Genomic DNA, 16280 nt, shown 5'->3' with positions numbered 1-16280 from the left:
ATTTATCAGTTGCTGGCCATTTGAGTTCTTCCCACTGTTGACGATTATGAATTATCTTGCTATGAACATTCATGTACACATTTTTTCCAAAGTGGCTGCATCATTTATATTCCTCCCAGCAATGTATGACAGTCCCAATTTCTCCACTCCTTGCCAACCCTAGTTATTCTCTTTTTTTAAAGTTATATCCATATTCATTGGTGTGAAGCAGTATCTCATTGTGGTTTTGCTTTGCATTTCCGTAATGACTATTGATATTGAGGATCTTTTCTTGTGCTTATTGGCCATTTGTATACCCTTTTGGAGAATTGTCTATTCAAATCCTTTGCCAATTTTTTATTCGGTAATTTGTCTTCTTATTATTGGCTTGTAACACACATATATATTCTGGATACAATTCCCTTATCTGATATATCATTTGCAAATGCTTTTTTCCCATTTAGTAAGTTGTGTTTTTACTTTATTGATAGAATCCTATGAAGCATGAAAGTTTTTAATTTTGATAAAGTCCAATTTGTCTTTTTTTTCTTTTCTTTTCTTGTGTGTACTTTTGGTATCATAGCAAAAAAAAAAAAAAAAAACTTGTGTAACCCAAGGTCATGAAAATTCACTCCTATATTTTTTGGGGGTGTCTGTGATTCACTTTGAGTTAATTTTTGTGTATAGTTTGAGGTAGGGTTCCAACTTCAATCTTTTGCATGAAGATATCCACTTGTTCCAGCATCATTTGTTCAAGACTACTCTTTCCCCATTAAATGGTATTGCTTCCCTGTTTGAAATCAATTGACCCTTAATATATAGATTTCTTTCTGGGTCCTTAATTTTACTCCACTGATCCATATATCTATACTATGCTGGTATAACGTTGTCTTGATTATTGTAGCTTTGAAATAAGTTTTAAATTGTGAAATGTGAGTCATCCAACTTTATTCTTCTTTTTCAAGACTGTTTTGGCTATCCTAGGTCCCTTGCATTTTCACATGAATTTCAGGATCTGCTTGTCGATTTTTGGGAAAAAAAAAATGGAACTGGGATTTTGATAGGGACTGAACTGAATCTCTAGACCTGTTTGGGGAATTCTGTCATCATTATAATATTGTTTTCTAATACATTAACATGAGATGTCTTCCCATTTACCTAGATATTTAGGTTCTTGCAAAAATATTTTATAGTTTTTGTTATACAAGCCTTGCACTTCTTTTGTTAAATTTATCTCTAGGTATTTTATTCTTTTTCATAATATTTTAAATGAAATTAATTTTTCATTGCTAGTATATTGAAATATAATTAATTTTTGTATATTAATCTTGTATCTTACAACCTTGCTGAACTCATTTATTAGTTCTAGTAGTTTTTAAAACCGGATTCCTTAGGATTATTTATATACTAGATCATGTCAACTGAAAACAGATAGTTTTACTGTTTTTCCCATCTGATGACTTTTCTTTCTTGCTTAATTGCTCTGGCTACAATCTCTAGTACAATATCGAATAGAGGTGGTAAGAATAGACATCCTTGTCTTGCTCCTGGTCTTATGGGAAAAGCATTCAGTCTTTCATCATTAGGTATAAAGTTAGTGGCATGTTTTGTAGATGCCCTGTATCAGGTTGAGGAAATTTCTATTCCTAGTTTTGTCAGTCAATAACCATCTCCTTTTAAAATCCTTCAGTAGATCCCTATTTCCTATCAGATCAAGTTCATGCTCCACAGTCTGTGACTGAAGATCCTCCTGGAGCGTCCCCTGCTTACTTCTCCAGCCACATCTCTGGATACTCCCTCTGCACCTCCTTTTCCAATCTCATCTCCAAAACGTTGAGCTCTACCTATTGTAAACTGTATGTAGTTCCTAACATTCCATGTTACCTTATGTCTCTTTGTTTTATCTTCTGCCTTATCCCTACTCTTTAGTTCCTAATTATACTTCAAGACACAGCTCAAGTACCACTAATTGCAAAAAGATATCAATTAACTAGATCTGGTTTAGGTGCCCTTCCTCTATATTCTTACAACACACTGCACATATTCCTATGCTAGAGTTCACATACTATTCTGCACTGTTGATTTAAGTTCCTGCCTCTCCAAGGAGGATAAATTTCTTATAGTCAGGGGCCATATCTTAACCATCTTTCATCCTCAGTGCCTGGAACTCACTCAGTAATTTGATGGACAGATGAATGGATGGATGTTGAGATTTACGTCACTTTTTAATATTGAGCATACATAAATGAATAAAAAGACTCACACAGTCCTAAAGTTCTTAGCAGCCATAAAAAGCAAGAGACCTTAAAGGTAAATGGAGTTGTTCCAGGGCCCATGGACTATAAATGCAGGAAAATATGGATGGCAAATAAATAGACAAGTCAAGCAAAAAAAAAAAAAGTGTTGAGTTTACAGACCTTGTCTCAATTACTGGAAACAATGGTCTCTAGGAAACACCTTCCTACGGACCCTTATGCCCCATTTCTCCCACTGCTCAACAACAATATCCACCACTAGTTATTATACATTCCATTCAACTCAAAAAATACAGTAGACTATATCAATATATCAATCTACCATGTTCATGCACAAAAGAAGTAAGAGTTGTAGCCTCTGACTTTAATAAAAGCAGGTTTCACCAAATGGTTAACGCTCACACACAAGATTCAGTGAGACATTAAAGCAGTCAATAATTAAATGTTAAAATGGGTAGTGCAGACAACAGCATTTCAGTGGAGAGAGACTCATTCACTCACGATTATTGATTGTGCGCTAGCACTATGCTAGGTACTGGGTTGGATGTTAAATATATAACGTTGAATAATTCAGAATCTGTGTGTTCAAGGAATTTATAGTCTAGTGAGGAAGTAATGCAAGTTAACATATAACTTATATTTATTCATTCAGCAAATACCATCACAGATATTATTCTAGGGGTGCTCATGATACAGCAATGAATTAAAAAGACCAAAATCTCCGCCCAGATAGAGCAAACATTCTAGTTGGGAGAGGAAGACAATAAGCAGGTAGATAAATTATATAGTATGATAAAAAATAAATACTATGGAAAAACAGATTAGGGTGATTAAGACTACTGGGGCATAGATGAGAATGAGGTGCAATTTAGAGTCCTTGTGATTGGCCTCATCAAGAAGGTGACACTGGAGCTAAGACTTGAAGGAGGTGAGGCTGTTAACCACACAGCTACTGAGGGAAGGATGCTCCAGGCGGAGGGAGCAGGCAAGCCAGCGCCCTGAGGTGGGAGTGGCTGCAGTGTTCACAGAGCAGCAAGAAAGCTCTGAGGTTAAGTGACGAAGAGCAGTTGTAGGAGATGAGGTCAGAGAGGTTGGGGTGCCCTATGGGCCTTGGAAGGACTAGTCTTAGTACAATGAGGGACAACTGGAGGTCTTTGAGCAGAAGAGTGATGCAATCAAATTTTTAAACAGATTACTCTGGCTGCTTGTGAAGAGTAGACTGACAGTACACGAGCAGATGCAGGGAAACAGGCTGGGAGATGACTGGCATCATTTAGGCTTGAGATTTTTCTAGTGTCTGAGACCAGAGTGAAAACAGTAGAGGTGGTGGGAAGATAACCAGACTCCAGATATATTTTAAGTTAGAGCCACCAGAATTGGATGTATGAGTTTTGAAACAGAGAGGATTCGAAGATGAATTCAGGGTTTCGGTGAGGGCTAACACCTAGGAGAATGGAGAGGAGGGCAGCGACTTCAGGTGAATCCAATCGGGGATGGGGTCAGGGAGCTCAGAAGTTCAGTTTTGTACACTGGAAGCTTGAAACCTTCCAAGTGGAGATTCATGTTGGCAGCTGGATATGTAAGTCCCAAAGCAGAGATGAGCAGAGGATTCTATGGGAACGTGTAGGAAGGGCACCCATATGAGGCTTCCTGAGGAAATGACAAACACTGCCTCTCGAAAGGAGGCTGGTGTGATCCAGAAGGCTTCAGGGAGTGAAACAGGCATCGAACAATAGGAAAAAACTGGCTACAGAGAGAGTAGGAAGAGAACTCCAGACATAGGAAATATCTAAGCAAGATCCTTGGAACAGGAACAAGCATGGTGAGTTTGTGCGAGTGAGCAGAGCCCTGCCTGGGGTGAGGAGTTCTTACTGGAAACACTGGAGCATAAACATGGACCAGATTTGGGGGCACCTTGAAGACTAGGCTCCTTGTCTAGAAAATCAGCCCTGGCCCCCTGATCAGCTTCGGGTTCCCTCCCCAACCAGTGTTCACATTTCCATCTCAGCACCATCCCAGGGTATCCTAAGAGTCTGTTTACTTTTCTCTTGGCCTCCCTAGACTGTAAGTTCCTTGAGAGCAAAGACCTTATATGTTGATTTTTATCTACCGCAATGATTCATTAGTGGAATTTTAATGTTTTTTCAAAGAGTGAATTGTATTTGATACACACACCTCCTTATCATATTTTCATTTCAATGCCTATGGGGGATTTTAATTAAAAGAGAAATCTTTGTCTTTACTGAATAGGTGAAAGATCCATTACAATTAGACTACCTTGTAAGAGGTAACAGAAAGATTTCAGAAAACAGGATTTTTCAAAATAGCAACTATCAACTGGAAACTTGAAGGCAAAGAACACAGGTCAGGTTGTTATGAATTAATTAAAGAGAGGGAAACGGTGGTGGATTTGCAGTAAGGGCATTTGTCTAGGCTACTTGCATACCTTATAAGGATGAAAGAACTAACATGCTAACTGTACCTGATAATGAGAACTTTGGCATCTGATACTCATCCCTTCAGAGACCTGTCAGAAGAGCCCTGGGCTCAGCCTGCCCAAAAGAGACCCGGACAGCTATCTTTTGCAGGGGAGGAGATTCAATGTCAAGCTCAATCTCCAGCCCTGGCGAAAAGAGTAGGATGCACTATCATGTGTGGCTTAAACCAGCCAGTTACCACGATCTAGGGGTTGGCCACCAGGACCAAATAGCAGCTCTGCTCAACACGCGCTAAGGGGAAATGGTTGCTGCTTGAGCCACCAACTGGGTATGCTGGAATGTCACAAAGAACTCTCCAGGGGCAGGGAATATAAGCACTAATTCATCTAAAAATATTACTGTGTTAATTACTGTCCTAGCCCTGCTTCTAGCCCTGACTCTTCTGACTTAAAAATACTATCACTTGTTATCCTTGAAATGACAGGATTGCTTTGTTCATTTAGGAGAAAGTATCTGCTAAAGCCCCAAATCTGAATATCCATGGTTTGCCTTTCAGTTGTTCTTTCACAAAAAAAGGGTGTTCCATGTAAAAAGAAGCTAGTTCAGTTCGCAAATCAAACGATGACACAGGGCATTTCCTCAAGACAACCGTTATGCCTCAGTGCCCAGCAGAAGTACTCCACCTGTACTGCCCAGTTCTCACACAGAACATTAAAACCATTTGTATTCAAGGGTCGAGACTTAATAAAGTTACTGGTTTTTACTACTTTACCAAGGATACCCTTAAGTGGAACTGACACATATTTTTCTCCTGGTGCTGGCAATGTGGAAGACCATGGGTTCTAGTACAATTTGGTGCCACTCTCTTGATTCCTGTTGCATCATTGGTGCAAACAGCAACACAGTGAAAGAGGCAAATAATCTTAATACGATTATGAAAATAATTTTGACCTTGTGGTCCCCCTAAAACGGTCTCAAGGATCCCTGCAGGATGGCAGACCACAACTTAAGAACTGCGGCTGTCTACAAATCCTTGAAATTCTTGGGTCAAAGGCTATAAATATTTTAAGGTGCCTGATACGTATTAGAAATTGCCTTTCAGACATGATCCACCAATTTGCATTTCCCTCTGTAAGGTACGGAAGTCCATTTTATCAAGGCTAACCCTCTATGAAATTAAAGCTCCTATGTCCTCTTTACAGGTAAGATAAAGAGTCCAAATTTTAACTCATAGCTCTGTGTGTCTGAGGGGAAAGAGTAATTTCTCTTCAATTTCTGTTACTTCTCCCAACTCAGATATCTCAACCATGGAATACATTGCTCACGTGAACTCCAAAACATCTTCCAAAACAATATCTGTTACAACAGATCCATGAGTTTAGAGAAGGAAATAATGATAAAAAAATAAGTGTATGGCCCATTACTTTCCCTTCTCTGTGCTCCAAGAAAATGCTTTTTTTCAGTAATTCACTACACAGAGACTAGTAATCAGTTGTGTTTCAGCTCCTTTGATCTGAAATGTGATTTTTAGGCATGTGTTCATTAAAAAAAATTTAAGGCTAAAAGAGTTAACGTATAATCCTCAGAATGGAAGAGAACCTAGGATAGTTCCTAATTAACTGACTGATTACATGCAGTTTGACATATAATTCTTTCCAGATAAGATCATCCTAATCAAAAATTCTCCAAAAGATTCTGTAGTTTTAAGGATTTTACAGTATATTGAACATCATTATTACTTGTGATAAATTTAATAAAATAAGATTTATCTTGGACCCAGATCAAAAGGATTTGGTTTCCCAAGGTCCCGTGTCACAATGTGCACTGCATCACACAGAACAGCCCACAAGAGTTGTGCCTCAAAGGCTGAGTGGTTGGCAGAAAACTCCAGAGAACATTTAATTGGTCCCCAACATATGAAGAATACCCAGAACTATGTCTAGACACCCAATACATGTTTGTGTTCCTTTCCAAAACCTGGCTCACTATCTGTAATTTTAGCTCATTAGAAAAGGACATATGTTGGAGAAGGAAAATACTTCTTCTAAAAAAGGATTTAAACCTCATTAAAAAGCACAGATATTATTTGTATTTTTAAATGTAACTAGGTATGTCTCCAGGACTATTAATATTATAAATGTAGCCTTGTGGTTAGGATTTACTAAACCAACACATCAATTAACTCTAGTTGTTTATACAATTTAAAAATCTATCTTCACACTGATAAAAATGGCATTTGAAATTGGAATAAAGCACCTAAAGAAATATTGTATTGTTGATGACAAAGAATTCTGTGCAATTGATTTTTAAATCAGTTATTGGAGGAAAAATAAATTCAGTTTAGCACAAGTTCCATTGATTCTCAAGAAAAATTATGTGTATAACAAATAACTCTTCTGAGAGTCAAATAAGCCTTTTAAGTTAAATAAGCTTTTTAGTGCACTTTGGGCCTTCTTAACCAATACTAAAATTATAAAAGAAAGCTGGTTTTTTAAATCAGAATTTCTGAGATATCAGTAATTGTCCTAAGTGTGATAAAAAACAGTGATGACTGAACAAGTAAGGGTCAATCTGGAGTATTTTCTTTGCCCGATTGAGTGTTTTAAAAGGCAATGCCCATGTCTAAGAAGAGTTTACTTGAATTTATTCATTCCCTGAATAAGAATTTGCTAATTTCATTTGCTAGGTTTTATGTACAAAACCCAATTAGACGTGGACTCTAATCCTTCATTTATTCATTGACCAAATATTTATGGAGGTCCTATTATGTGTCAGACCCCGTTCTAGGCACAAGAATATGTGGGAGGGCAAGACAGATCAGGTCCCTGCTCTTCTGGAATCTGCAGTCTATTGGGTGGTGGAGAGAAGAGGGTTAATAAATGATAAAAAAGTAAACAAGTGAGTAAAAAAGACCATTTCAGACAGTGATTAGTGCTATCAAGAAGGTAAAACTAGAGGACGTGATAGAATAATGGTTGGTGCGGGAGAGGTGAGGAGCTTACACCTAAATGACACAGAGAAGAAAGTCATTCAAAGATCTGGGACAGTAATTTCTAGGCAGAGGACACAGCAAGTGCAAAGGCCTTTAGGAGAGTTTTTTAAAAATCGGATTGGGAAGACAGGCAAGTGGAAGCTTTCTCCTTCCTGCAACTCCACACCTCACCTCCTCCAGGTGCGCTCCACACCATGTTAGAACCTGACTCTCATCTCTAGACCTAGAAATCGACCCACCAGACCAGGACACTGTCAGGGTTTCGTACACCTACAGCAAGTCACAGACTTTATCTACATAGATGCATTGAGGAATTGTTATAGTTTGCATGGAAGCATTATAAAATCAAACTATATATAAACCACTGTTTATAACTGAGGAAAATAAGCTCGGGCATGTAAGTGCAAATACCTGGGATCCTGGTGCTATTCATCTCAATGAGAGACACTGCCTTTACTTCAGTCACTCTTGGGCTGAAACATGACTGCTGTAGATCTACTTGGGTGTCGTTAGCAGGTTGACAGCAGTGATCTATAGAGGAAAACAGTGCATTAAGAACAGCTGACGCCTCGGAGACAGATATCCAGAGTTAATGGGAAACGGTGGTCTCCATATTGTTGACAGAACACCTCAAATCCTCAGGCCACTCATCAGCGCAGTTATTTATCTTCTCCAAGTCAAAGGAAGAAACATGTCAGGCTTAAAAGCCCTTACGGGAACAGAAAACAAAAGAGGAGACAGAGTAATTTGTAAGAAGCAGTTTTGAGTTTTGTTTTGGTTTTCATTAAGAGGACTGTTTCAGTGATACTATCAAAATCAGACATATTTCAATATGACTGACACATAATATATATGTTTTGAATAGGCAATCCATTCACACTGCATACAAATCAAACAATATAAAGGGGTATTCATCAAATGTTTCTACTTCATTCCTATCCTTCATTTCCACAAGGGTAACTTCTTTTCTTAGTTTCTTGTGTCTTTGTTTTTTGTGTAACAGAAATAGAAGTATATTTTCCCCTTTTTATTCAAATATTCCATCTCTATACAGTATTACCCATCTTGCTTTATTATTTATACACTATGTCTTGAGGATTTCAACATATCATTTCATAGAAAGGACATCTTTCCATATCAGCACATAGAGAACTTTATTTTTATTTTCTTTTTACATGTTCAGAGTATTCTATTATATGGATGTACCACAGTTTGCTAAACACAGTTCTTTATTAGTGGATATTTGGTTTAATTCCAATCTTTTGCTATTACAACCAATGCAGCAAGGAACAAGTTTGTACATACAGTATTCTGCACATGTACAATTATATCTGCAAGATAAATTCCCAGAAGTAGGATTTTTGTATAAGTTAAAAATTATCCACTTGTAATTTGGGTAAAGAGTCAGAAATATCCCTCCATGGGGGATGCACTACAATATCCACTATCATCAGTCATTATGAGAACACCTATTATCCGAGGCCTTGCCAAGGCCAGAATGTATTTTCAACCTTTTGGATTTCTGACAGACTGACAGAATGAAAAATGTTGTCTCAGTGAAATATTAATTTGCATTTCTCTATGACTGAGGTGGAGAATCTTTTCATATGTTTAAGTGGAATTTGTCTTTCCTTTTCTGTTAATTTTCTGTTCATAGCCTTTTCCCATTTTCTCTATTATGTTGTTGGTTTTATCAATTTACATTAGGGAGATTAGCTCTTTGTCATATGAATTGCAAATATTTCTCATAGTTTTCTTTCAGTTATCTTTTGATTTTACTTGCAGGATTTTTTGCTTTGTTTTGTTTTTGCTAGATAAGAGCATTTTTTAAATTATAGTATTTATCAATTTTGTATGGTTTCTGGATTTTCTCCTAAAATTTCATGGCTTCTTTTTATTTTGCATTTACATTTTTACAGCTTATCCTAGTGCACAGTGTGGGTTTCTGCTGTTGTTTTCCTAGAAGGCTGTCTGGTTCCAACACAATTTATGGACACATTTATTTCCACCCTTCTGATTATACTTGCCACTTCATCATACGCCATATATACTTGGGTCTCTTCATGCATAAATACTACACCGTTTTAACTACTGAGGCTTAAAAATAAGTTTTAATATCCAGTAGATTTAGCTCCTTTGAGAAATTCTACTCAGTATAAAGGTATCGGCTGTGAAAAGAAATAGATCTGATTCTCCGAAGCTGACTGTATGATTTCTTGGTTCAGAAGCCACGTGGCCTCCCTGAGAGCAGCCTCCTTCACTCTGCTTCTACTCTCTGCACACCTGCCCCACATCCCCCCATCAGATTTACCCTTAAAGCTGCTGTTTGTGGGCACAAAGAACTGTTTTCTCCTCCGTCCTCTGTGCTTTTATTTGTAAGATGGTAAATGCAGTGCTTTTGAAAGCTTTCAGATGTGCGGGGACTTATACCTGCCCTCCAGGTTGTTGGATCCAGATCCTAAAAGTTGTTCTGGGGAGCAGATAATCATTAACTTTTTATAGATGGATTAGAGAAATGTAGGCTTCCAAGAATATATTTTGGAGATAGAGACATACATCAAGCGGTTCAGGCAGAAAGGAAAAGGGGGGCGGGGGACAGGGAAGAGAAAAGAAAATGAATTGGAAAAAAAAGTGCTTTTCAGGCTGCAGAGCTTGCTGCACTTGGAATCCCAGAGCAGCGCCGCCCAGGGACCGCCGTGTCCCGACCTGACACCTGCAGAGACAGGAGGGAACGGGCCGCCTCTCCGCCCTTCCGGAGCCGGGGAGTCAGAGTCAGAGACACAGACAGAGACAGACAGGTCGAACCTGAAGGAAGCACATTTAACAGTTCTCACCGTTGGGGCGCAGCTCCAGGGCCTCGGGGACCGCCCTTCGCCGGAAGCCATGGAGGGAGCAGGGCCCACGTTCGGCGCGCAGGGGGCGGGGCCGAGGAGGGCGGGACGCAGGCGCAGTCCGGGTGGGAAGGCGGAGCCTCCGGGGCCCACCGACTGCGTCCTCCCGCTGCTCTGCCGCCCAGGGCCGCCCCTCGCGCGCTCACACACAAACACACACACTCACACACACACTTCACTCACACACACTCCTTCTTACACCCACACACACTCCACTAACACTCCACTCACACACTCACACACACACTCCTTCTTACACTCACACTCACACTCCACTCACACTCACACCCGTCACACACTCCTTTCACACTCACACCCCTTCACACCCTCACACTTCACACCCCTCTCACACCCTGACACTCCCTCGCACACTCATTCTCCCCCTCACACAGACACCCCGTCATACACTCACACGCTGCCCCTCACACACTAGCACCGCCTTCACACACTCACGCACACTCACACACTCACCCCTTCACAGACTCGCCCCCTCGCTCACTCACTCACTCTCACTCCTCCTCCTTCAGTGTCCTCGTTCAAACTCGCTCCCATCCACTCTCCCTTTCTCTTCCAAGTCTTTCCCACTTTGCTCAGGATTATAGCCCTTTGCGGGCAGGAATGAGAAGCAGCCTGCCTGACCCCAGGGCTGAGCGCAGCTCTGTCCGGGCTCTGTCCTTATCCGAGAAAAACAGAGCCACGTGTTTCCCTGCCCCTCAGCCAACGTGTGTGGGCCCCGGAGGAAGCAGCTGTGCGTCCAGGAAGGCGCAGCCCCCGCAGGGCCCTCATTGCGCACCACCCGCTCCCACGCTTGTTAGCAAAGGGGACACGGCGTGCTCTGTGGCTCATACCACACTGGGTCCCGGGGGTAAAAGCCGGAAAAGACAAAGCGCTACCCTCAGAGAAAGTGGTGGTTTGGTGGGGATGGGAATAGGTAAACCAGTAACTGAGACAGAACACACGTTTCAAGTTATTTCTAATTTTAAAATCGTATTTAAAAAGCACACACATACTATGAGACATGCCATGAAAGCCGTGGAAATACCGTGAAGATTTAGAAAAGCAAACGACCACACGTGCTGAGGGGTCTCAGTGGAGGTTTTGTGAGAAGGAGGATTGACGGGGCCTTGGTGAATCGGGAGGAACTTTCACGGAAGCCCTGAGCTGGCATCTGCCCGGGGTTGTAAGAATGAATTACTGGTGGGGATGGTGCTGAGAGGCGATCGTGGTATCGTGATGAGTGGAACTTACTTGTGCAAAGCCCAAGTGTCCTCAGGGACAGTGGTGTCCCAATTCCTCCAGCACCGCCAGGCTGCGTAGCTCTGGGGCCAGCCGAACCCTTTGCGCGAGGAACCCTGGGGCCAGTGTGGCCAAGACTGGGCCACACAAAACGGGGTGCAGAACTAAGGCTCAGACCTGGGTCTGAGTTATTGTTCAGAGGGCCTTGAATGTCACTGAAGGAGTTAAGACCTAGTTTAGGAAGTTCGAAATTTCCCTAGGCTTTTCTAGACCTTTCTGTCAGAATTATATATAGTCTCTAAATTGCAACTCTTTATTCTCCTTTAATTGGACCTTTTTTTATTCCCCACTAATAACAGATACCTATTACTTCCTCTTGGGTTTTTGCCCTTCTGATTTACATTCAGAAGGTTTTGTGTATTTTTGGAATTAATATTTTGATTTAGTTTATGTGTAAATAAGGCCTTGATGCTTCAAGGCTATGGCAAACAATTTGTCATTTTGCCGTGACCCTTGAATTCGTGGTGCTGCAAGGCTGGCAGTGTGGCGTGTCACTTAACCATGAGCAGGCTGGCTCAGCCCAGGGTCGACTTCCCAACCCCTCTGAGTTCTGTTTGAAACTCCTGGTCAAAGATTTATTTTATGGGGCAAATTACATGCTACAGCAACATTCACAAAATGCAAAGGATATACAGTTAACCCTTGAACAGCACAGGTTTGAATTACAAGGGACCACTTATTCTCGGCTTTTTTTTCAATAGTAAATACTAAACTGCTACAGGACTGGAGTTGGTTGAACCCCTGAATTCGGAACCGCCCATCTGGAGGAACCTCGGATATGGAGAGCGAACTACAAATTATACCAGATTTTCTACTGCGTGGAAGGTTGACGCCCCTAACCCTCGCGTTGTTCAAAGTTCAACTGTACTCCATTAATATTGCAATAGAATTGCTTTTGGCTACTCATAGCTAATATGTGTCTCCTTGATCACAAATACATACTTGGAGGGAGTGATTAATGATGCCAGTAATGTAATTGCCATTCTGAACATGGAACTTACGGGAAACTTCATTTCTAATTTTGAATAACTGATGAGTAACTTAACCCTGGGGGGACCTAGTCAATCAGCAAACACTGAGCACGCTGTGCTAGGCCACCAGAAAATAATAATAATATAACATAACGTAAAATGAGAGGGTACAGGGGAGAAAAAGAAATAAATCTGGGTTCCTGCCCCAAAGTGGCTCGCAGTTTTGTAGGAATGATCGATATATAAACTGATACAAAGAAGAGTGAGAAGTATGAAAATAAGGGTGTTCCCAAGATGTTACGGAGCTCTGAGAAAGAAATGCCTAACCTGGGAGTTCATGCAATTAGGCAAAGAAGGCCCCGTGACTGAAGTGGGATCTGCAGGGGACTTTAAACAATAAATAGGTTATAAAAGGCAATGAAGAAAAACAGCACTCTCAAGCTTCATTTGGAATTTATCAGAAAACTTATTTTTCATATTTTCCATTCTTTTTTTTTTCTCCTGGGATATTTTTATGACATGAAATGGAGAACAGAATGAGACTTTTTTTTAATTGAAGTATAGTTGATTTACTGTTAGTTTCAAGAATGAGACATTTTTAACAAACAAAGATGTGATTGTGAACCTCCAGCTCTCAGAATTGTTTTCCAAGAGACAGAGCAAAGGCCTCTTCCTTGGCCGGGGCGGTGGATGGGGTCTGAGGCTTCCAGATTGATGTAAGGAACCAGCTCCTACCTTTACCATCGCTGTCACCAGCCCACAGTCAAGTGAGAAAAGCTGTGGGAGAAAGAAGCTACAGAGGAAAGGAAAGCGCAACACCATCATTAAGGTGCTGAGAGTTGATCCGATTTAAACTGAGCCTGTCTGTGCGGGAAAACAGACAGGCAGCTTCCTGCAGGCCGGTCGAACGAGGGGTCAAATGCAGCTCGCCCTCACAGCACCTGCCTCTGCTTTAGTTCTCCCAGCCAGGGACAATCCGCCTGCTTATCAGGCAGTTTATTAACATATTTCATAATTCATGAGGTTTAACTTATTTTCTATACCCCACGGGCTTAGTTGCTCCGCGGCATGTGGGAGCTTCCCGGACCAGGGATCAAACCGTGTTCCCTGCATTGGCAGGCGGATTTTTAACCACTGCGCCACCAGGGAAGTCCCTGCTAGGCGATTCTTTTTTTTTTTTTTTTTAATTTATTTATTTATTATTTATTTTTGGCTGTGTTGGGTCTTCGTTTCTGTGCGAGGGCTTTCTCTAGTTGCGGAGAGCGGGGGCCACTCTTCATCGCGATGCGCGGGCCTCTCACTGTCGCGGCCTCTCTTGTTGCGGAGCACAGGCTCCAGACGCGCAGGCTCAGTAGTTGTGGCTCACGGGCCTAGTTGCTCTGCAGCATGTGGGAGCTTCCCAGACCACGGATCACACCATGTTCCCTGCGTTAGCAGGCGGATTCTTAACCACTGCGCCACCAGGGAAGTCCCTGCTAGGGGATTCTTAATTGTCTTTCAAATGGTGATGGCTAAGTCATTCCAGGATGTAGACCTTTATTCAAAGTCATCAGAATGATCAGTTGCTCATCAGGACTGTCTGGACCCCTGTGCACAGGAAGGCAGAGCTGCTGGGATGCCAGCAGAGCTACAGAATTCCAGGAACCAGAGGACTCAGCTCTCACAGAGCCGTCCATGGCTGCCAGTATACTGTCCATGCGGTTTGCTCTCCAGATATGCAAAGCCTTTCCAACAAGTGGCCACCAATCTTCATCGTCAAAGTGATGAAGCACACGAATTGTCATTAAGAAGGGGACAGACTAGCAGCCCCAAGATGGTGCACAAGATGATCCACCTACTCAGCCATAAAAAGAAACGAAACTGAGTTATTTGTAGTGAGGTGGATGGACCTAGAGTCTATCATTCAGAGTGAAGTCAGAAAGAGAAAAACAAATACCGTATGCTAACACATATATATGGAATGTAAAAAAAAAAAAAAAAAAAAGGGTTCTGAAGAACCTAGGGGCAGGACAGGAATAAAGATGCAGACGTAGAGAATGGACTTGAGGACACGGGGAGGGGGAATTGTAAGCTGGGATGAAGTGAGAGAGTGGCATGGACATATATACACTACCAAATGTAAAATAGATAGCTAGTGGGAAGCAGCCGCATAGCACAGGGAGATCAGCTCGGTGCTTTGTGACCACATAGAGGGGTGGGATAAGGAGGGTGGGAGGCAGATGCAAGAGGGAGGGGATATGGGGATATATGTATACGTATAGCTGATTCACTTTGTTATTCAGCAGAAACTAACACAACATTGTAAAGCAATTATACTCCAGTAAAGATGTTAAAAAAAAAAATGATCCACTGATGTATAGGAAGAAAAGTTTCTATTTTCTAACTTCATAGATTTTATCCACGCATTCAATTTATACATAAGTATACATTATCAAAAAGTTTGGAGACCCCTGAGCTAGACCCCGACGAGTACAAAATAAAGCCTGGCGAATCCCTTAACCTACTTCCTTGTGCCAGAGACTGGCTACTCTGCCCTGGGAGACATTTGATGACAGCTGGGAGCTCTTAGAGGGTCTCTGGACTTGGTAGAAGAAAAGTAAAAGAAGTTATGAAGAGCTTGGTGTATTCGACGTGGAGTCCGTCATCACAATCAGAGCCAACTGGTCTTCTGTTTATCCCTTCAGTCAAAATGTCTTATCCCTTAGTACAGAGAGTTTGACTTTGCTTCGGTGCACTGCCCGCAATCCTAACAAGTTGTGATGTGTTTGTTCTATGGAAAGGAAACAGCTGCTTGGGGCAGAAGTCTCACTGTCCTCTCAACCAGAAGGTTTGGAATGGAGCCTGGCTCTGTTTCTGGCCTTATCACTTGAGGAAAACCCTTGCTTTCCCCACATTCAATTTCTTCTCCCGTAAAAATGAGGTATTGCTAATCTCAGCTTCATAGGATTATTATTTTTCTGTTTTTTTAAGTGTAAAATTTTTACCTGATATCTCTTAAACTACAGAAGTACTGCATGCTTATTTTACATAACGAAACAAGTGCTAACAAAACGGTATGAAGGCAAAGATGATTTTCTCCCTTTCCCCCTCATGCCCTCCCTCCTGATACAGGCAAAACACGCAGCCCCAATGTATACCCTTCCACCTCTTTCTCCTTGCTCATGCAAACATAAATAAATAAAGAGGAATTTTTTTGTATTAAAATTTATTTATGACATATACATTATTCTGCAACAAGCTTTTTTCCCACTCTATATATTGTTTGCAGAAGCAAATGAAATCAGATTCATAAAAGAGCTTGGTAAACTGTAGTCACCACTCAGCTTCCTCTTCCTAACATCAATGAGAGGTAAACTGAGTGAAAGAATAGGTGAGTTTACTAAACACAAATGCAGTCAGTAATTTTGCTGCATAGAAATCAGAGTTGTCCCATCTGCCCAGCCTCGGTGGAAGCAGTA

The 16280-nt window shown here is 41.2% G+C and overlaps 1 protein-coding gene and 1 long non-coding RNA gene across 2 annotated transcripts in view; one reads left to right on the top strand and one right to left on the bottom strand.

Moving 5' to 3' along the window:
• Nucleotides 1-10648, bottom strand: part of LOC103017034 (uncharacterized) — a 69100-nt gene extending 58452 nt beyond the window's left edge. Inside the window, exons 1-2 of the long non-coding RNA XR_449844.1 lie at nt 10499-10648; nt 8076-8195 (exon numbers count right to left, since the gene is read on the bottom strand). This is a non-coding gene — a long non-coding RNA (uncharacterized LOC103017034). The remainder of the gene's footprint in view (nt 1-8075; nt 8196-10498) is intronic.
• CLVS1 (clavesin 1) overlaps nt 1-16280 on the top strand; it is a 161527-nt gene that overhangs the window by 92103 nt on the left and 53144 nt on the right. The gene's annotated exons all lie outside the window — the stretch shown is intronic.

This window comes from Balaenoptera acutorostrata, chromosome 17 (genome assembly GCF_949987535.1).
Source record: "Balaenoptera acutorostrata chromosome 17, mBalAcu1.1, whole genome shotgun sequence".
NCBI lineage: Eukaryota > Metazoa > Chordata > Mammalia > Artiodactyla > Balaenopteridae > Balaenoptera > Balaenoptera acutorostrata.
Note: the sequence above shows the minus strand (reverse complement) of the source record. Positions and strands in the feature narration are given on the sequence as shown.